The 21,714-nt window shown below is 39.8% G+C and overlaps 1 long non-coding RNA gene across 4 annotated transcripts in view; it reads right to left on the bottom strand.

The window, feature by feature from the left end:
• Positions 1 to 21,714, bottom strand: part of LOC110149318 (uncharacterized) — a 246,331-nt gene that overhangs the window by 213,484 nt on the left and 11,133 nt on the right. For all 4 annotated transcript variants that reach the window (XR_011490612.1, XR_011490615.1, XR_011490613.1 and 1 more), the window contains exon 2: positions 2,472 to 2,512. This is a non-coding gene — a long non-coding RNA (uncharacterized lncRNA). The remainder of the gene's footprint in view (positions 1 to 2,471; positions 2,513 to 21,714) is intronic.

Raw genomic sequence — 21,714 nt, 5'->3', positions numbered from 1 at the left:
CAACACAAGAGAAGACTCTACACATGGATATCACCAATGGTCAACACCGAATTCAGGTTGATTATATTCTTTGCAGCCAAATATGGAGAAGCTCTATACAGTCAACAAAAACAAGACCGGGAGCTGACTATGGCTCAGATCATGAACTCCTTATTGCCAAATTCAGACTTAAAATTGAAGAAAGTAGGGAAACCCACTAGACCATTCAGGTATAACCTAAATCAAATCCCACTCAAGTATACAATGGAAGTGACAAATAGACTCAAGGGATTAAACCTGATAGACAGAGTGCCTGAAGAACTATGGACGGAGTTGTACATATTGTACGGTATTGTATTGGTATTGTATTGGATGGTATTGTACAGGAGGCAGTGATCAAGACCATCTCCAAGAAGAAGAAAGGCAAAAAAGCAAAATGGTTGTCTGAGGAGGACTTAAAAGTAGCTGAGAAAAGAAGACAAGTTAAAGGTAAAGGAAAAAAGAAAAGATATACCCATTTGAATGCAGAGTTCCAAAGAATAGCAAGGTGAGATAAGAAAGTCTTCCTTAGTAATCAAAGCAAAGAAATAGAGGAAAACAACAGAATGGGAAAGACTAGAGATCTCTTAAAGAAAATCAGAGATACCAAGGAAACATTTCATGCAAAGATGGGCACATTAAAGGACAGAAACAGTATAGACCTAAAAGAAACACAGATATTAAGAAGAGATGGCAAGAATATACAGAAAACTATACAAAAAAGATCTTCACGATGCAAGTAACCATGATGGTGTGATCACTCACCTAGAACCAAAGATCCTGGAATGTGAAGTTAAGTGGGACGTAGGAAACATCACTATGAACAAAGCTAGTGGAGGTGATACAATTCCAGTTGAGCTATTTCAAATCCTAAAAGATAATGCTGGGAAAGTGCTGCACTCAATATGCCAGCAAATTTGGAAAACTCAGCAATGGCCACAGAACTGGAAAAGGTCAGTTTTCATTCCAATCCCAAAGAAAGGCAATGCCAAAGAATGCTCAAACTACTGCACAATTGCACTCATCTCACACACTAGCAAAGCAATGCTCAAAATTCTCTGAACCAGGCTTCAACAGTGCCTGAATCAAGAACTTTCAGATATTCAAGCTGGATTTACAAAAGGCAGAGGAACCAGAGATCAAATTGCCAATATCCACTGGATCATCAAAATAGCAAGAGAGTTCCAGAAAAGCATCTACTTCTGTTTTATTGACTATGCCAAAGCCTTTGACTGTGTTAATCACAACAAACTGGAAAATTATTAAAGAGATGGGAATATCAGACCACCTGACCTGCCTCCTTAAAAATCTGTATTCAGGTCAAGAAGAAAGAGTTACAACTGAACATGGAACAACAGACTGGTTCCAAACTGGGAAAGGAGTATGTCAAGGCTGTATATTGTCACCCTGCTTACTTAACTTATATGCAGAGTATATAATGAGAAATTCCGGGTTGGATGAAGCACAAGCTGGAATCAAGATTGGTGGGAGAAATATCAATAACCTCAGATATGCAGATGATACCACCTTAAGGCAGAAAGTGAAGAAGAACTAAAGAGCCTCTTGATGAAAGTGAAAGAGGAGAGTGAGAAAGCTGTGTTAAACTCAACATTCAGAAAACTAAGATCATGGCACCTGGTCCCATTACTTCATGGCAAATAGATGGGGAAACAGTGGAAACAGTGACAGACTTTATTTTGGGGGGCTCCAAAATCACTGCAGATGGTGACTGCAGCCATGAAATTAAAAGACGCTTGCTCCTTGGAAGGAAGGTTATGATCAACCTAGACAGCATATTAAAAAGCAGAGACATTACTTTGCCAACATAGTCTAGTCAAGGCTATGGTTTTTCCAGTGGTCATGTATGGATGTGAGAGTTGGACTATAAAGAAAGCTGAGCACCAAAGAATTGATGCTTTTGAACTGTGGTGTTGGAGAAGACTCTTGAGAGTCCCTTGGACTGCAAGGCAATCCAACCAGTCCATCCTAAAGGAGATCAGTCCTGGGTGTTCATTGGAAGGACTGAGGCTAAAGCTGAAACTCCAATACTTTGGCCACGTGATGTGAAGAACTGACTCACTGGAAAAGACCCTTATGCTGGGAAAGATTGAAGGCGGGAGGAGAAGGGGATGACAGAGGATGAGATGGTTGGATGGCATCACTGATGCGATGGAAATGAGTTTGAATAAACTCTGGGTGTTGGTGATGGACAGGGAGGCCTGGAGTGCTACAGTCCATGGGGTCACAAAGAGTCGGACACGACTGAGTGACTGAACTAAACTGATATGTGACAAGAGATTTAAGCAAAAGAGACATTATTAGCAAGAAAAACGGGGTTATGAAGGAGGCTCAAGAAGGAGGGTATATATGTATACTTATAGCTGAGTCACATTGTTGTACAGCAGAAATATCCTCAAGTAAAATAATTTTAATACAATAAAAAGAGGACTTACTGGAGCTCATGTAACTGGAGGAAGACTTGAACAGGAAGCATCTGTGAAAGGAAAAGAATCCAGTTAGCTCAAAACATCATTACCATCAAATGACACAACTCCTAACATCTCTTGTCCCTATGAGTTGTGAAAAATTAATAAACAGAAACCTAATGAAATAGATTTGGGAGACCTGCAGGGAAGATCTCATGCCCTGTGAGCACAGCAGAGCCTAACAGAAGAAGAAAGACTCCTCTTCTTTTCTGGCAAGGTCTCAGGCAAAGAAAAGCCAGAGGCTCCTCTTTGTTTACTAGAGCCCTCCCCACCTCCGTTTCCTGTCTATGAAATAGTTCTCCTTCCCCTGCTGTGGAGGTGCAGGTTGGCTCATCATGGCTATAGACCCTCAAGTTGCAAGTCTGCTGATCCTAAATAAACCCATCTTTGCTAGAGAAATAGGTGGCAGTCTCTTTGCTTCTGTTTTTAAAGATTTTTTTTTTTTTGATGTGGACTGTTTTTAAAGTATTTATTGAATTTGTTCCAATATCGCTTCTGTTTTATGGTTGTGTTTGCTTGTTTTTCGCCATGAGGCATGAGGGACTTAGCTCCCAGAATAGGGATTGAACCTGAACCTCTGCATTGGAAGGCCAAGTCCCCACCACCTGACTGCCAGGGAAGTCCTGGCCTAGCCTTGGTCACATAGAGCAGAGAACAAAATCTAATGATAGCAGAAATCCACAAAATTCACATGAGTGCAGAGCGGGATGTAAATACCACTCAGGGAAGGGTTGCTATTTAAAAAAAGCTGGGGGGTAACTGTTTCATAGAGACAGAAGCAGGGGGAATATGTATGAACTTGGTAAGCATGCTACTCACTTAGTCTAAAAGACCTACGTGCCATCTCCACCCAGCTATTAACCCTCTCCTTTTGTAAAATAGATGCTCCCTGCTCCTGTTTAAGCTGAAAATCTCCTGAAGTGCTTACAGCCCACACTTTACCATCTCTTCTTTTGCCATATCTCTCCAGTATTTCTCCCAATCTCTCTCCTAATATGCTTTATCTTACCACACAAATAGTCCCAAATCTCCCCTATCCTAAAAATAAGCCCTTCTGCCCAATATTCCTTTGGCAAATTCTTTCTTCTTTACCACCAAGTTCCCAGGAAGGGAAGCCAATGTACTTCTGACTTCCTACCCCCCTCAGCATCCTGGTTCAGCTACTGAACTGCACTTCTCGAGTCAAAACCAACTTCCTGTCACATCTAGAAGGCACATTCTGGCCCCTGCTTTTGCAAGTCAGAATATCACAGTGGTCTAAGGACATCAACGGGGCAGTCACCTCCAGGGTTCTCAGTCTTGACTTTGCCACTTACTGAGACAAGTTATTTCATCTCTCTCTTTTCTTACCCATGAAGAATGGTGAATAAAAATACCTATAGCACAGATTTAACTTGAAGTGAAAGTGGTGTCTGACTCTTTGCAACCCCGTGGACTGTAGCCCACCAGACTCCTCTGTCCATGGAATTCTCCAGGCAAGAATACTGGAGTGGGTTGCCATTTCCTTCTCCAGGGGAACTTCCTGACCCAGGATTGAACCCAGGTCTCCTGCATTATAGGCAGATTTTTACCATCTGAGCCACAAGGGAAGCACCTTAACTTGAAGAGATAATATATATAAAACACTCAAAGCGCTGCCTGCCATATAGTAAGAACAATGTAAGTTCTAAGGTACTCATCATCATTATTTTATTGGGCCTCTTTGTATGGTGTTTAATATTGTTAATAATATCCTTAAAATCCTTCCATTTCCTTGGCTTCTCTGATATTATTCTCTTAAAGTTCTTCTCTTCCTCTGTCATCTTTTCAAGTTCCTCTTTCATTATCTGACTCTTGAGTACTGATGTGCCCCAGAGTTACTCGAGGTTCTTTTCGTTTTTCACTTAACACACTGTCCTTTGAGAAACTGTATCCACTCCCACGGTCCAAGTAGCCTTACAAAGAACAATCCTCTGTGCTCACTCCCTCCCTCTCTCTTTCCCTCTCCAGCTGTCTGTCATTTCACCCAACAAATGTGCACTGACAGTTATTCTCTGCCAGGCATCATGCCAAGCATCCTGACCCAGATTCCTGCCAGAGCTCCAGAGCCACAAAACCCATTTGACCTCTCTTGATGTGTCTCAAAGGCACCTGACATTCGAGTTGTCCAGAAGTCCCTAATCTTTCAAAAATGTTCCTCATTCTGTATTCTCTGACCCAGAGACAAGGGCTTTCACTCACTAGGGTGCCCAATTCAGAATCCAAAGAGCTACACCTGAGCTCTCCACCAGGACCCTCTCTGCTTCTAATTAGTGGCTAAACTCTACCTCTTAAGCATTTGTCTGTTGTATGGAGGTTGACAGGTCAGGGAGCAACAGTTAGAACCGGACATGCAACAACAGACTGGTTCCAAATCGGGAAAGGAGTATTCAAAGCTGTATATTGTCACCCTGCTTATTTAACTTATATGCAGAGTACATCATGAGAAACGCTGGGCTGGAGGAAGCACAAGCTGGAATCAAGATTGCCTGGAGAAGTAGCAGAAACCTCAGATATGCAGATGACACCATACTTAAGACAGAAAGCGAAGAAGAACTAAAGAGCCTCTTGATGAAAGAGGAGAGTGAAAAGTTGGCTTAAACCTCAACACTCAGAAAGCTAAGATCATCTGGTCCCTACACTTCATAGCAAATAGATGGGGAAACAATGAAAACAGTGACAGACTTTATTTTTGGGGGGCTCAAAAATCACTGCAGATGATAACTGCAGCCATGAAATTAAAAGATGCGTGCTCCTTGGAAGAAAAGCTATGACCAACCTAAACAGCATATTAAAAAGCAGAGACGTTACTTTGCCAACAAAGGTCAGTCTAGTCAAGGCTATGGTTTTTCCAGTGGTCATGTATGGATGTGAGAGTTGAACTCTAAGGAAAGCTGAGTGCTGAAGAACTGATGCTTTTGAACTGTGGTGTTGGAGAAGAACTCTTGAGAGTCCCTTGGACTGCAAGGAGATCCAACCAATCCATCCTAAAGGAGATCAGTCCTGGGTGTTCATTGAAAGGACTGATGTTGAAGCTGAAACTCCAATACTCTGGCCACCTCATGCAAAGAACTGACTTATTGGAAAAGACCCTGATGCTGGGAAAGACTAAAGGCAGGAGGAGAAGGGGACGACAGAGGATGAGATGGTTGGATAGTATCACCAACTCAACGAACATGAGTTTGAGTAAACCTGAGGAGTTGGTGATGGACAGGGAGGCCTGGCGTGCTACAGTCAATGGGGTCACAAAGAGTAGGACACGACTGAGCGATTGATGAACTAAACTGATGGAAGTTGAGTTCCCTAGGCTCTGGAGCCAAGTTACAGCTCTACCATTTTCTGACTGCGTAACATAAGTTGTCTAGCCTCTCTAGACCTCATTTTTCTCTTCTGTAATATGGGGATGAATATTCCTTCATAAGGATGTGTGTGTGTCTGTGTGTGCATGTTTAGTTGCTAAGCCATGTCTGACTCTTTGCAACCCCATAGACGGCAGCCCACGAGGCTCCTCTGTCAACAGGATTTCCTAGGCCCCACTGGTGCCACCTGGGAAGCCCAGGAATACTGGAATGGGTTGCCACTTCATTCTCCAGGGGGTCTTCCCGACCTAGGGATCAAACAGCTGCACTGGCGGGAGGATTCTCTTCTGCTGAGCCACCAGGGTGCTACCGCAGGGACAGGGCGAGCATTAAACGCAACAGTCCATGAACAGTCAGAGCGCTGTGCACAGCACACAGGAAGCATTCAATAAATACACATTATTTTATTAACTCATCCTTGCTGACACTATATTTGTTCAAACCTCTGACCTTTTTTGGCTAGCATCCTAACCAGTCAGCAGTAGCGTCCTATCCAGTCTCCTTATATCTTATTTTGTGCCTCATCAGTCTATTCTCCATATCGCTACCCAAAAATCTGATATAAAACACATTAACATAAAATAGAAATGCAGTGAACTCAGAAGTGAATGGTTCACAGCCTCTGAATTAATCACATATGGTGGGGGGAAGTCTCCCCATATTGAATCTACATGAAAATTAGTTATCAGAAAAATGGTAAAGATAAGGGCTTTGTAGTCAATTTTCAAATCGTGTTTCCAAAATACTGGCAAACTCCCTCCACAGCAAATACTGTTCATATCCATTCAGCCTGGCCAAAGTAAGTGGTCAAGGTCATTTACGAAAAGATTCTAATTCCGGATTCTTTGCTAATTGACCAAAATACAAAGGAGATGAATGTTCACAATTATCTTCAATACCAAAGGAAGACCACTAAGAAGACAAGCTAGACAACACCAAATTTTTGATAAGCATTTTTAAAATTCGGAATTGTGAACAACCTGAAAGTTTAATCAACCTTTTCATCATGCCCTGAAAAAAAAATTGCATGAAGCAGCGTTTTCTCTATTATTTATTTAACCACATTCTTAGTCAAATACACTTACAAAATTATTATTATTCACTCTTTAAACAAACAAGGCTATGCTAATTTTTTTTAATTTTTCACCTCAAAAGTACCAGAGGGAAGAAATATTCAGAATACCTCATTTTTCATAGTTGAGTCAGCTGTGCTTTAAAAAGCTTCTGCAGCAAACCAAACCTTACGGAATAACTAATGTCTTCATTACTGCTTTCTTTGTAATTTCATCTGTCATATAATCCCACCTTGAGCTATGTTATGAAAAAGTTATAAAAGGTGGAGACAGGAAGATCAAGATTAGTTCCTTCACAAATGAAACCACAAAATCAATGAATCGCCATTATTCATACATAGATAAAAGGAAATGTACAACTTTTGCTGATATTATGCCCCCAAAATACTTAAAAGGCAGAGTTTCCATATCATTGTACAAGTCCTGGTCATAAATTTCTCATCATGTGCATGTATTTGAAGAGTTGAGAAGGCAACTTGTTCAGAGAATTTGGTAAATGGCAAAAGATAAGAGACAATTCTAAAGAGAAGGTATTTTTCAAAATTGTATCTCTATCCAAACTATAAGAATCTTATTTCCAAAATATATTTGTTAGTAAATAATGCATCAGATTCTTCTGAAATATTTGGAACTCAAATTTATACATTCCTTAGCCCTCCATAGAATTAAAAGTGCACCGATCTAAAGTGTTTATTTTTTGTGGCAGTCAGGCTTTCAGCCCATATGAAAAAAGCAAACACTGGTATTTAACCCAAAATAAATTTTAACAACGAATAGGACTAAAAATGTATTTAACTTTTAGCCTAATAACAGCAGTTCCCATAGGTTGCAATAGAAGAAAAACAGCAAGCATAATGTGATGAAACAAATATACATGAATTTGATGAGATTAACAATTCCCTAAGAAGCCAATTCAAACTGCTGATGAAACTTTCTGAAAGGTTACATGAATCATTTTTAACCTTTCAATTTTGGCCTATAGTTACTATATTCTTCAGAAAAATCTTTAGCAATAATCAACATTTTCACCTTATTGAGAAAAGAAATCTTGAAAGAATTCTCTTTCACTTGACATATCAAGTTTCTTTTGACCATGTGCCCAATCTCTGGAGATAAATTCAGTAGCACGATCTCAAGAACAACCTCTCAGACAGTCCTATTCTCAAACCAAAGATGACGGGACTGCCAGTACACCGCTGTTATGTTTCGATAGACAAGTGTGGTAACATATTACTCCATTTAGTTAACAGACCACATTCACCAAGGCATCTCCTTCCTTCGCATCACTCACCAACACACATTCTCTACCATAAACTTAGCTTTACTTCACATTCTGTGCAATAGGTGCTTGGGAACAAACATCCAATTATCCACGCCATAATTATTGTCTCTACTTTACAATATTCTACAAAGACAGTGTGATGTAGCAGAAATCACATGAAGTTTGAAATAAGGCAGATATTGGTTAGAATCCCAAGATCACTTACTAGATATAAGACCTTGAGAAAATTACTCACCCTGAGCTTGTATCATTATCTGTAAAATAGGAGGAATAATACTTCATCAGCAAATTTGTTGTAAAACTTAAATGTTTAGTATATAAAGTACCCATCCCCACCAAATAATAAATACAAAGGCATACATTAAAACAACAAGTTTTCATTCTCTCTCTCTGCACAGCAAGGTCATGCTTTGTAGTATTATCTATAAAAAGATAACAAGGCCTCCATGAATTATTTAATCTCACTCCCTGCAGTCCATCATTATCACCAATCCATTTCCCACTTCTGTTGCTTTCATTCCAGCCAGGTGATCCTATGAGAGTGCTCCAAAATTCCAACATAGAAGATATTAGGAGCCACAATCTGGTAAGAAGGAGCTATTAGAAAGACTACCTTAAAGCTGAATTTGTACACTAGGGATACTGTTTTGGTTCCAATAAAAAGAGGGATTTTTTGCATTGACTTTGTGCTTGCAAAGCAAGCAATGTGACTTTATATATGCTATATGTTACAGGAGTTTTCAGGAGGCTGATGGAGATACAAAGCACCTTAAAAAAAAAATCTCCCTTCTCCAGACATACAGATGGCCAACAGTCACGAGAAAAGATGCTCAACATTGTCAACTATTAGAGAAATGCAAATCAAAACTACAAAGAGATACCACCTCACATCATCAGAATGGCCATCATTAAGGTCTATATCCTACATACCTAGAGCCAGACATCCTGAAATGTGAAGTTAAACAGGCCTTAGGAAGCATTACTACAAACAAAGCTAGTGGAGGTGATAGAATTCCAGCTGAGCTATTTCAAATCCTAAAAGATGGTGCTGGGAAAGTGCTGCACTCAATATGCCAGCAAATTTAGAAAACTCAGCAGTGGCCACAGGACTGGAAAAGGTCAGTTTTCATTCTAATCCCAAAGAAGGGCAATGCCAAAGAATGTTCAAACTACCGCAAAATTGCACTCATTTCACATGCTAACAAGGTTAATTTTCAAAATCCTCCAAGTTAGGCTTCAACAGTATGTGAACCGAGAACTTACAGATGTACCAGCTGGATTTAGAAAAGTCAGAGGAACCAGAGATTAAATTGGCAAGATCTGTCAGATCACAGAAAAAACAAGAGAATTCCAGAAAAACATCCACTTCTGCTTCATTAACTATGCTAAAGGTTTTGACTGTGTGGATCACAACAAACTGTGGAAAATTCTTCAAGAGGTGGGAATACCAGACTACCTTACCTGCCTCCTGAGAAACCTATATGCAGGTCAAGAAGCAATAGTGAGAACCAGACATGGAACAATGGACTGCTTCCAAATTGGAAAAGGAGTATGTCAAGGCTGTATATTGTCACCCTGCTTATTTCACATATATGCAGAGCACATCATGAGAGATGCCAGGCTGGATGAAGCACAAGCTGGAATCAAGACTGCTGGGATTACTAACAATAACCTCAGATATGAACAATAACCTCAGATATGCAGATGACACTACCTTAATGAGAGATATAGAAGAGGGAACTAAAGAGCCTCTTATGAAGGTGAAAGAAGAAAGTGAAAAAACTAGCTTAAAATTCAACATTCAGAAAACTAAGATCATGGCATCCAGTCCCATCACTTCATGGCAAATAGATGGGGAAACAATGGAAACAGTGACAGACTTTATTTTCTTGGGCTCTAAAATCACAGCAGATGGTGGCTGCAGCCATAAAATTAAAAGAGGCTTGCTCCTTTAATACTTATAGCAGGTATTAAAGAAAAGAGACATCACTTTGTTGACAAAGGTCTGTAGAGTCAAAGCTATGCTTTTTCTAGCAGTCATGTAAGGATGTGAGAGTTGAACCATAAAGAAGGCTGAGACCCAAAGAACTGATGCTTTCAAACTGTGGGGCTGGAAAAGACTCTTGTGAGTCCCTTGGACAGCAAGGAAATCAAACCAGTCAATCCTAAAGGAAGTCAACCCTGAACATTCACTGGAAGGACTGAGGCTGATGCTGAATCTGAAGCTCCAATACTTCGGCCACCTGATGCAAAGAGCTCACTCATTGGAAAAAACCCTGATGCTGGGAAAGATTGAGGGCAGGAGGAGAAGGGGTTGACAAAGGATGAGATGGTTAGATGGCATCATCAACCCAATGGACATGAGTTTAAGCAAACTCTGGGAGATAGTCAAAGACAGGGAAGCCTGGTGTGCTGCATGCAATCCATGGGGTCTTGAAGAAATGACCACAACTTGGAAACTGAACAATGACAATGTGTTACTTTTTAATTTATTGTACATATGTTTATTGAGTACTTACCGTGTGCCAAAAACTGAGAATAAAATGGTGAATAAAAACAGTATTTCCCCTTCCTTGGTAATGCTTATGTATAATCAGGGGAAAGCACCACCAATCCAATTATCATCAAACAAATGGAAAACATTAACTATGAAAAATGTTGCAAGGTGAGGAACATGATGCTGTAAGAAGGCCAATTTGCCAAAAATCAATTTGCAGCAAGCCAATTTGCCAAAAGTCAATTTTCCAAATGACTGATTCATTGAATTCCCTAACAGAAAATTCACTGATAGTTCATCCAAAACCAATTTCTAGAAAATCGATTTGATGAAAAGTAGTCTTTCAGATCATCACTTCATCAGATGACCAATTTACTGAATTATTGAGCATTTTTTGAAGTCTTCATTTCACAGAAGTTTCAATGCAGTCCTTTCATGACAGCTCTTTAACCTCAAATTTGACAGTCTGTCTGGGCTGGATATCAATTTCATGTTTTCACATTTCAGATGCCAAGTCCTTCTCTAAAGCCCAATGATCCAGTACTTCAATGTAAGCAAATGGTGGGTTGCTTCTTATATGTAGTTACTGTCTTTAGGTTTGACGTTTTTCCGGAAAGATTACTACAAAAACACATCCTTGACCAGGGCGATGAACTAGTCTCCTGAAAGTTATTTTTTGCTAAATTGGTTTTTAGCAAATTGGTCATTCATGGAACTGACCCTAAGTTTATTGTTTTTCAGTGAAATTACCTAACGGCAATGCTTTGGAACTGGGGAATTTGGCCTTTCATGCCAGGGACAGAAGACTTCATTGAGGAAAACATAACTGAACTAAGGTCAGAAGGATAAATTTTAAAAACAACCAAGTAAAAGGAGGAAGGATCAAAAGGCAAAGAATAGGCAGAAACTATTTGAAAGGGCAAAGAATGTTCAAACTATCGCACAAATGCACTTATCTCACACGCTAGCAAAGTAAGGCTGAAAATTCTCCAAGCTAGGCTTCAACAGCACATGAACGAAGAACTTTCAGATGTTCAAGCTCGATTTAGAAAAGGCAGAGGAAACAGAGATCAAATTGACAACATCTGTTCAATCATAGAAAATGCAAGAGAATTCCAGAAAAACATCTACTTCTGCTTCATTAACTACACTAAAGTCTTTGACTGTGTGGATTACCACAAACTTTGGAAAATTCTTTCAGAGATGGGAATACCAGACCACCTCACCTGCCTCCTGAGAAACCTGTATGCACATCAAGAAGCAACAGTTAGAACTGGACATGGAACAACAGACTGGTTCCAAATTGGGAAAGAAGTATGTTTTGGTTGTATATTGTCAGCCTGCTTATTTAAGTTATAAGCAGAATACACTGTGTGAGATGCCGAGCTGGATGAAGCACAAGCTAGAATCAAGATTGCCGGGAGAAATATCAGTAACCTCAGCTATGCAGATGATACCACCTTAATGGCAGAAAGCTAAGAGGAACTAAAAAGCCTCATGATGAAAGTGAAAGAGGAAAGTGAAAAAAGCTGGCTTAAAATTCAATATTCATAAAATGAAGATCATGGCATCTGGTCCCATCACTTCATGGCAAATAGATGGAAAACAATGGAAACAGTGACAGACTTTCTTTTCTACGGCTCCAAAATCACTGCAGATGGTGACTGCAGCCATGAAATTAAGACGCTTGTTCCTTGGAAGAAAAGCTATGACCAATCTAGATAGCATATTAAAAAGCAGAGACATTACTTTGCCATAAAAGTTATGTCTAGCCAAAGCTATAGTTTTTCCAGGAGTCATGTATGGATGTGAGAGTTGGACTCTAAAGAAAGCTGAGCACTGAAGAATTGAAGCTTTTGGACTCTGGTGTTGGAGAAGATTCTTGAGAGTCCCTTGGACTGCAAAGAGGTCCAACCAGTCCATCCAAAAGGAAATCAGTCCTGAATATTCATTGGAAGAACTGACACTGAAGCTGAAGCTCCAATACTTTGGCCCCCTCATGTGAAGAACCGACCATTGTAAAATACCCTGATGCTGGGAAAGGCTGAAGGCAGGAGAAGGGGATGACAGAGGATGAGGTGGTTGGATGGCATCACCAACTTGATGGACATGAGTTTGAGCAACCTCTGGGAGTTAGTGATGGACAAGGAAGCCTAGTGTGCTGCAGTCCATGGGGTCGCAAAGAGTCAGACACAACTAAGTTACTGAAATGAACTGACTGATTTGAAAGGAAGAAGCACTGAAATTAGGAGTTTGCAAAACGGTGAGTGTGGGTTGAGTACAAAGAACATGTGGGGAGCACAGTATGAACCAAGCCCAGAAATATGGCTGGGAACTAGACCAAGCTGCATCTCACAGACCATAATAAAAATTTCTGTTCTTTGACAAATGTGGAACTTTAATACATTTTATGTAGAGGAATGATATGACCAGATTACATTTTGAAAGATTATTCTGCAAGTGGTGTGGATACCATGTTTTAAGAATGTGGTGGTATAGGCTATTTTCTTACCTGGAAACTGATTATTGAAGTAGTTCAGAAAAGAGAAGGTAGTACTTAGACTAGGGAACAGAATAAAGTGGAGCAAGTTATTTAAGAGGTCAAAACAGCATAACCTGTTATGCGGTATTTGACATGGAGACGAAAAAGAGGAATGTAGGGAAATGTCTTGGACAACTAGATTTCTGGCTTGCAGAGCTAGATTGTGGTGCCATTCCTCAGAAAGGGAAAACTAGAAGATCAGGTTTGTGTAAGATCCTCTTAGTGTATTGCATTTGTATATTTTAGGTATCTATCAGAATATCTTCTTTCAAACTTTAAGTTACTGAGAAATGAAATGCAAGTTTAATTGAGTTTGGATAAATTGAGTCTGTTGCTGTTGTATAGTTGCTAAGTTGTATCTGACTCTTTTCAGCCTCAGGACTGCAGCAGGACAGGCTTCCGTGTCCTTCACTATCTCTCAGAGTTTCCTCAAACTCACATCCATTGCGTGAGTAATGCCATCCAAACCATCTCATCCTCTGTTGTCCCCTTCTCCCCCTGCCTTCAATCCTTCCCCAAACCAGAGTCTTTTCCAATGATTCAGCTCTTTGCATCAGGTGGTCCAAGTACTGGAGCTTCACTTTCAGCCTCAGTCCTGCCAATGAATGACTATTCAGGGTTGATTTCCTGTAGAGTTGACTGGTTCACCCTCCGTGCTGTCCAAGGGACTCTTGAGTCTTCTCCAGTGCCCCGTATGTGTGGGTATTCCATAAATCATAATCATCTTCACCCAGCCTCCATCATTACTAGATTTGGTGCAACTAACTTAGCCTCTCTGGGCCCCAGTTTCCTCAACCTTAAAATGGAAACAATACCAGTGCCTGCCTGGGAAGAAACTAGCTAGCAGTATTTCCACAATCCACTCTCTCCCTTTACTGAAGGGAGGCCCCTAGAAAAGATGGACACTGACCTAGTTGAACCTCCTTATGAACATAATGACAAACCTCCTAGCAAATCTGAAACAAAGTTAATTATGCCAAGTTATCGTGTCACCCAATGATGCCAGTAAGATCTCTGACTCTTGTCTGACTGGAGAATACAATCTTTGTATTAAGATTACTACATCAGAGAACACTAGTGAGGACTAAATGAGTCCATGCTTGTGAAAATGCAGTGCCAAGCTTGGTTAGCAAGTACTCATTAAGCTGGTGACTATTAATAATATATTATTACAATACCAAAAAACAGTAAGAGCTATCATTTACAGAGTGCATATTATGTGACCAGCAGTTAAGCTAAGTGTCCTCCATGGATTATCTCATTCAATCATCGAAAGAGCCCCATGTTCTGCTTTTCCCAGTACATAAGCAGCCTGGAGCCTGGGGATCAGTCTCCCCAGTCACCAGCCGGCAGGCCGCGGCTCTGAGCTCACTCCCAGGCAGCCCGGCTCTCCAGCGGAGCTCCGGGCCCTCATCCCCGCCTTGCTGCACTCCCGTCTCAAAAGCTCACTACAGTCCAGGCGCTATTTTAGCATGATGGAAGCACAGTTTATTAAGAAGCACCAGAGTGGTGCTCAAAATGTTAATGCAGTTTCTAAATATACGTGAGTTCCACTGAGGAGGCTGCTAACCTCAGGAGTAAATACAGAGAAAACTGTTGTTCTTACTCCATTTCTCAACATGTAGTGACCATCTGATATTCCACTGAGCACAGACCCCTTGTGCTGCCCCCAAAAGAGGCGAAGGGCTGGTCAACTATGAAACAGTTAAATAAAACTGGAGTTTTAGGAAAATCAGCAAGAGGTTTGGTGAGTTTCTTTCTCTCTCTTTGCTCATATCACATTAGTTATTTTATCGCCTTATTGTTATCTTATAAACAACCATAGGGATGAGCAAAGCAAAAGAAGAGATGCAAGTTAACTCAACTTTGAGTATAGCAATAATTAACAAGTATGGCTAAAATATTATCCTGGAGGGTGAAAGAGTACTGATTTGAAATTATGTTTAGGAATGACATAGGCTTTCCACAGCCTCTATTACATAAAAACCATAAGCCGTGGGCACTCAATTTAGTCTTATTTCATTCGTTATGGCCATTCCCTTTTTAATAAAATCATCTGTATATTGGATACGAAATCTTATTCCCATGGATTTTTACAACACACACAATACTGAGAATAAAATAATTAAACATCAATGTCTCTGGCACTGACACAGCAAAGTGGAAGATTATCTAATGTTACCCAAGAAGCCTAATGGTAGCCATGTTCCTGCCCATTGTGGTTCTCAGTCTAGATATCAAACAGTCTAGATATCAAACAGGATATCAAGCAGGATTATTCCTGCTAAACGGAGCAGACCATAGCCTTGAAGAAAACAGGACATGGCAAAGAGAACAAGGTGCACAGAAGCCATATGAGGAAAGGGCCATATTTAAAGTAAGCTCTGTTCTAGGAACTTCAGATGCATAGGCAAAGACATTTCTGTAAATAGTTAATAAAGGCTTTGACACAAAAAAGGGTCACCATCCTATGGCAGATTTGAATGGAACCCTTCAAAATATGATCAGGAGGACTTGGAAGAAAATAAATCTAGATTGGATCAGAACACAGAAGAATGCTTATTAAGAAGAAAAACAAAATTGGCATCAGTATCCCATTTGTGAATAATTCATATTTAAATTTTATATACGTATATGGAAGTCAACTGTACATGAATATGCATATTTGTTGTCTTAGAGATCCCAATATGAAGAAATTCTCTAAGTATCACTGAAGATACCAGAACTGAAAGGACCTATTGGGAGATGTAATCTGCCACGGGCAGTTAGCATCCTGCACTTTTTTTACAAGGTGTGAAAGGCATGCAAAGCTCTGACTGCTCTCTGCTCAGGCCATTTCTCAAAATTGTGTTTGCAGAGACCAATCTTGAGAGATAAGGTAATGCACCCATCACAAAGAAACAGTAGGCTTGCTTGCTATAAAAACAATGGATCCCCAAGTTTGGATAGAATATAACTGACTGCATGTGTAGGGTCCCCACTAGGCCCTCTCATGTACTCTCACATGAATGAGGGGCAAGGGGAACTAATGCCAACATACTGATGCCCATGCATTGATAAAACAGTAACATGCTTGCTATTAGATTGCAAGCATGGTAAAATCAAATTCCAGAACTGAAAAATCCTGTCTGTTCTTATAATAAATTTCTGGGGCCCAAAATAAGAGAAGTAATACACATCTTTCATAATGGGTCTTGGTTTTTTAAAATAGGCTTTATTTTTCAGAGCAGTTTTGAGGCTTCAAGAAAAATTCCCCAGAAAGTTTAAAGGAGTTTCCTATTCCTCCAGGTTTATATACTATTATTAACTAAATGTGTCACACTTGTTACAATCAATGAAACAATACGATACATTACAGTTTACTTTATGTCCTACATTCAGTGGGTTTAACAAATGCATAATGTCATGTCCATCATTACAGTATCACATAGAATAGTTTCACTAACATAAAAATTTCCTGTGATTCATCTCTTTCCCCAAACTTCTGGAAACCACTGGTTTTTTAATTCTCTCCTTGGTTTTGCCTTTTCCAGAATGTCATACAGTGAGGATTAAAAAATACAAAACATGTAGCCTTTTCAGACTTGCTTCTTTCACTAAGATATATGCATTTTCCCCCATGTCTTTCCACGGCTTGATAGCTTATTTAATTCTATCACTTTGTGATCAGAGAAGATACTTGTGTGCTGTTTGAAACTACTGAGAATGTGTTATACACATAACAGGGAAATTTTCCCATGTGACCTTGAGAAGAATGCTTTGCTATTTTTGTTGGATACAGTGTTCTGTATGTATCTATTAGATCGAGTTAGTGTACTGTGTTAAGTCTTCTAATTCCTTACTTAACCTCTGTCTGTTCTATCCATTATTGAGAGTGTACTGAAGTCTTTCAACTATTATAGAACTGCTTCTCCTTTGATTTTTTCTGGTTTTATAATTGACATACAACATCGAATTAGTTTAAGGTGTGTAACAATGATTTGACATGCGTATATATTGCAAAATGATTAAGACAGTAAGTTTACTTAATATCCATCACTTCATATAGTTACAGGTTTTTCCTTGCGATGAAAACTTGTAAGACTCAGTCTCAGCAACTTTCAAATATACAGTATGGTATTTTAATTGTATTCACCATGCTGTACATTACATCCACAAAACTTATACTGAAAGTTTGCACCTTTTGACCACCTTCACTCTTTTCCCCTACCCTCAACCTCTGCCTCTGGCAACTACCAATCTGCTCTCTGTTTCTGAGTTTGATTTGTTAGATTCCACGTATAAATAAAATCATTCAGTATTTGTGTTTTACCTGATGCACTCCACTTAGCATTATGCATAGCTCACTTTAATTCTGTTTTTGCTTCATATATTTTGACGATGTCATGAAGTACATAAGTATTTGTTACATCTTCTTAATGCATTTAAACTTTTCTAAATGTTTTTGTCTCTCGCAACCTTTTTTGATTTAATGTCTATTTTGTCTGATAGAAGTATAGCAACACTTTCTCTCTTTTGGTTACTATTTTCATAGAATATCTTTTCCCATTCCTTCACTTTCAATCTATTTGTACTTTTGGATGTAAAATAAACCAATTGGAGACAGTACATAGTTGGATTACATGTTTTTAATCCACTCTTCTAATCTCTGTCTTTTGTCATTCACATCTAAGTACTAATGAGTATTGTCATTTTTCCCAGCTTTATTGAGATATAACTATCATAACACTGTGTAGACCTAGATTAGGGTGTACAATGTAATTCTTTGTGACACATTATATTGTGAAATATTTACCACAATAAGATTGTTAAAATATTCCTCCTCTCATATAATAACCTTTGTTTCTGTGGCTGGGGTGAGAATGGTTAAAACTCTACTCTCATAGCAACTTCCTAGCATACAATACAATAAAATGTTAACTAGAGTCACCTTGTACCACCTTAGATCCACAGAATTTATTCATCTTCTAGCTGAAGTCTGTACTATTTGACCAACATCTCCCTACCTCCCCTATTCCTCAGCCCCTGGCAATTACCATTCTCCTTTCTGTTTCTAGGAGTTTGTTACTTTTAGATTCCACAAGCAAGGTCATAAAGCATTTATCTTTCTTTCTCTGACTCATTTCACTTAGCAAAATGCCTTCAATGTCTATCCATTTGTCACAAATGGCAAGATTTATTTCTTTTATATGGATAAATAATATTCCACACTACAAATAAACCTCATGTTCTTTATTCACTCATCTGCCACTGAACACTTAGGTTATTTCCATGTCTTGACTCTTGTGAAGAACACTACAATGAACATAAAGGTATAGATATAGCTTTGAGATAGTGATTTCATTTCAATACACACTCATCAGTAGGATGGGTGAATCATATTATAGTTGGATCTTTAATCTTTTGAGAAACCTCCATACTTTTCCAATTGTGGTTATACCAACTTACATTGGAATAAAGGTTAATAATGGAGAAGGCAATGGCACCCCACTACAGTACGCTTGCCTGGAAAATCCCATGGACGGAGGAGCCTGGTAGGCTGTGGTCCATGGGGTCTAAGAGTTGGACACAACTGAGCGACTTCACTTTCCCTTTTCACTTTCATGCACTGGAGAAGGAAATGGCAACCCACTCCAGTGTTCTTGCCTGGAGAATCCCAGGGACGGGGGAGCCTGGTGTGCTGACATCTATGGGGTCACACAGAGCCGGACTCGACTGAAGTGACTTAGCAGCAAAGGTTGATAAGAGTTTTGCCAAAAGAACGTACTAGTCATAGCAAACACCCTCTTCCAACAACACAAGAGAAGACTCTACACATGGACATCACCAGATGGTCAACACCAAAATCAGACTGATTATACTCTTTGCAGCCAAAGATGGAGAAGCTCTATACAGTCAGCAAAAACAAGACGGGGAGCTGACTGTGGCTCAGATCATGAATTCCTTATTGCAAAATTCAGACTTAAAATTGAAGAAAGTAGAGAAAACCACTAGACCATTCAAGTATGACCTAAATAAAATCCCTTTCGATTATACAGTGGAAGTGAGAAATAGATTCAAGGGATTAGATCTGAGTGCCTGAAGAACTATGGACAGAGGTTCGTGACAATGTACAGGAGGCAGGGATCAAACCATTGCCAAGAAAAAGAAACGCAAAAAGGCAAAATGGTTGTCTGAAAGGCCTTATGAATAGCTGAGACAAGAAGAGAAGCTAAAGGTAAAGGAGAAAAGAAACGATATTCCCATTTGAATGCAGAGTTCCTAAGAAAAGCAAAGAGAGATAAGAAAGCCTTCCTCAGTGATCAATGCAAAGAAATAGATGAAAACAATAGAATGGGAAAGACTAGAGATCTTATCAAGAAACTTAGAGATACCAAGGGAAATTTTCATGCAAAGTTGGACACAATAATGGACAGAAATGGTATGGACCTAACAAAAGCGGAAGATATTAAGAAGAGGTGGCATCAATACATAAAAGAACTATACAAAAATGATCTTCACGACCCAGATAAACATAATGGTATCACTCACTTATAGCCAGACATCCTGGAATGTGAAGTCAAGTGGGCCTTAGGAAGCATCACCATGAACAAAGCTAGTGGATGTGATGGAATTCCAGTTGAGCTACTTCAAATCCTAAAAGGTGATGCTGTGAAAGTGCTGCATTCAATATGCCAGCAAATTTGGAAAACTCAGCAGTGGCCACAGGACTGGAAAAGGTCCATTTTCCTTCCAATCCCAAAGAAGGGAAATGCCAAAGAATATTCAAACTACTGCACAATTGTACTCAACTCAAACACTAGCAAAGTAACGCTCAAAATTCTCCAAGCCAGGCTTCAACAATACGTGAACCATGAACTTCCAGATGTTCAAGCTGAATTTAGAAAAGGCAGAGGAATCAGAGATCAAATTGCCAACATCCACTGGATCATCAAAAAAGCAAGAGTTCCAGAAGAACATCTACTTCTGCTTTATTGACTATGCCAAAGCCTTTGACTGTGTGGATCACAACAAACTGTGGAAAATTCTTAAAGAGATGGGAATATGAGACTACTTGATCTGCCTCCTGAGAAATCTGTATGCAGGTCAAGAAGCAACAGTTAGAACTGGACATGGAACAACAGACTGGTTCCTAATTGGGAAAGAAGTACGTCAAGGCTGTATATTGTCACCCTGCTTATTTAACTTACATGCATAGTGGTAGTGGTGCTGGTTTAGTCACTAAGTCCTGTCCGACTCTTGCAACCCCATGGACTGGAGCCCACCAGGCTCCTCTGTCCATGGGTTTTTCCAGGTAAGAATACCAGGATGGATTGCCATTTCTTTCTCCAAGGGATCTTCCTGACCCAGGAATCGAACCCAGGTCTCCTGCATTGCAGGCCAATTCTTTACCAACTGAGCTATGAGGGAACATCATGAGAAATGCTGGACTGGAGGAAGCACAAGCTGGAATCAAGAATTCCAGGAGAAATATCAGATATGCAGATGATACCACCCTTATGGCAGAAAGTGAAGAAGAACTAAAGAGCCTCTTGATGAAAGTGAAAGAGGAGAGTGAAAAAGGTGGCTTAAAACTCAACATTCAGAAAATGAAGATCATGGCATCTGGTCCCATCACTTCATGGCAAATAGTGGAAACAGTGACAGACTTTATTTTGGGGGGCTCCAAAATCACTGCAGATGGTGTCTGCAGCCATGAAATTAAAAGACAATTGCTGCTTGGAAGAAAAGTTACAACCAACCTAGACAGCATATTAAAAAGCAGAGACATTACTTTGCCACCAAAGGTCTGTCTAATCAAGGCTACGGTTTTTCCAATAGTCATGTATGGATGTGAGACTTGGGACTATTAAGAAAGCTGAGTACCAAAGAATTAATGCTTTTGAACTGTGGTGTTGGAAAAGACTCTTGAGAGTCCCCTGGACTGCAAGGAGATCCAACCAGTCCATCCTAAAGGAGATCAATCCTGGGTGATCATCAGAAAGACTGATGTTTAAGCTGAAACTCCCAATACTTAGGTCACCTGATGCAAAGAACTGACTCACTGGAAAAGACCCTGATGCTGGGAAAGATTGAAGGTGGGAGGAAAAGGGGACGACAGAGGATGAGATGATACAATGGCATCACTGACTCAATGGACAGGAGTGTGAGTAAACTCTGGGAGTTGGTGATGGACAGGAAGGCCTGGCGTGCTGCAGTCCATGGGATTGCAAGAGTTGGACACAACTGAGCAATTAAACTGAATTGAACAATTTACTTTCCCACAAACAGTGCATCAGACTTCATTTTCTACACATCCTTGCCAGCATGTGTCTTTCTGAGAACAATCATCTTAATAGATGAGAGATAGTATCTCATTGTGGTTCTGATTTGCATTTTCCTGATAGCTAGTGATACAGAGCTTCTTTTCATATGCTTTTTGGCCATTTGTATGTTTTC

This window comes from Odocoileus virginianus, chromosome 12 (assembly GCF_023699985.2).
Source record: "Odocoileus virginianus isolate 20LAN1187 ecotype Illinois chromosome 12, Ovbor_1.2, whole genome shotgun sequence".
Classification (NCBI taxonomy): Eukaryota; Metazoa; Chordata; class Mammalia; order Artiodactyla; family Cervidae; genus Odocoileus; species Odocoileus virginianus.
Note: the sequence above shows the minus strand (reverse complement) of the source record. Positions and strands in the feature narration are given on the sequence as shown.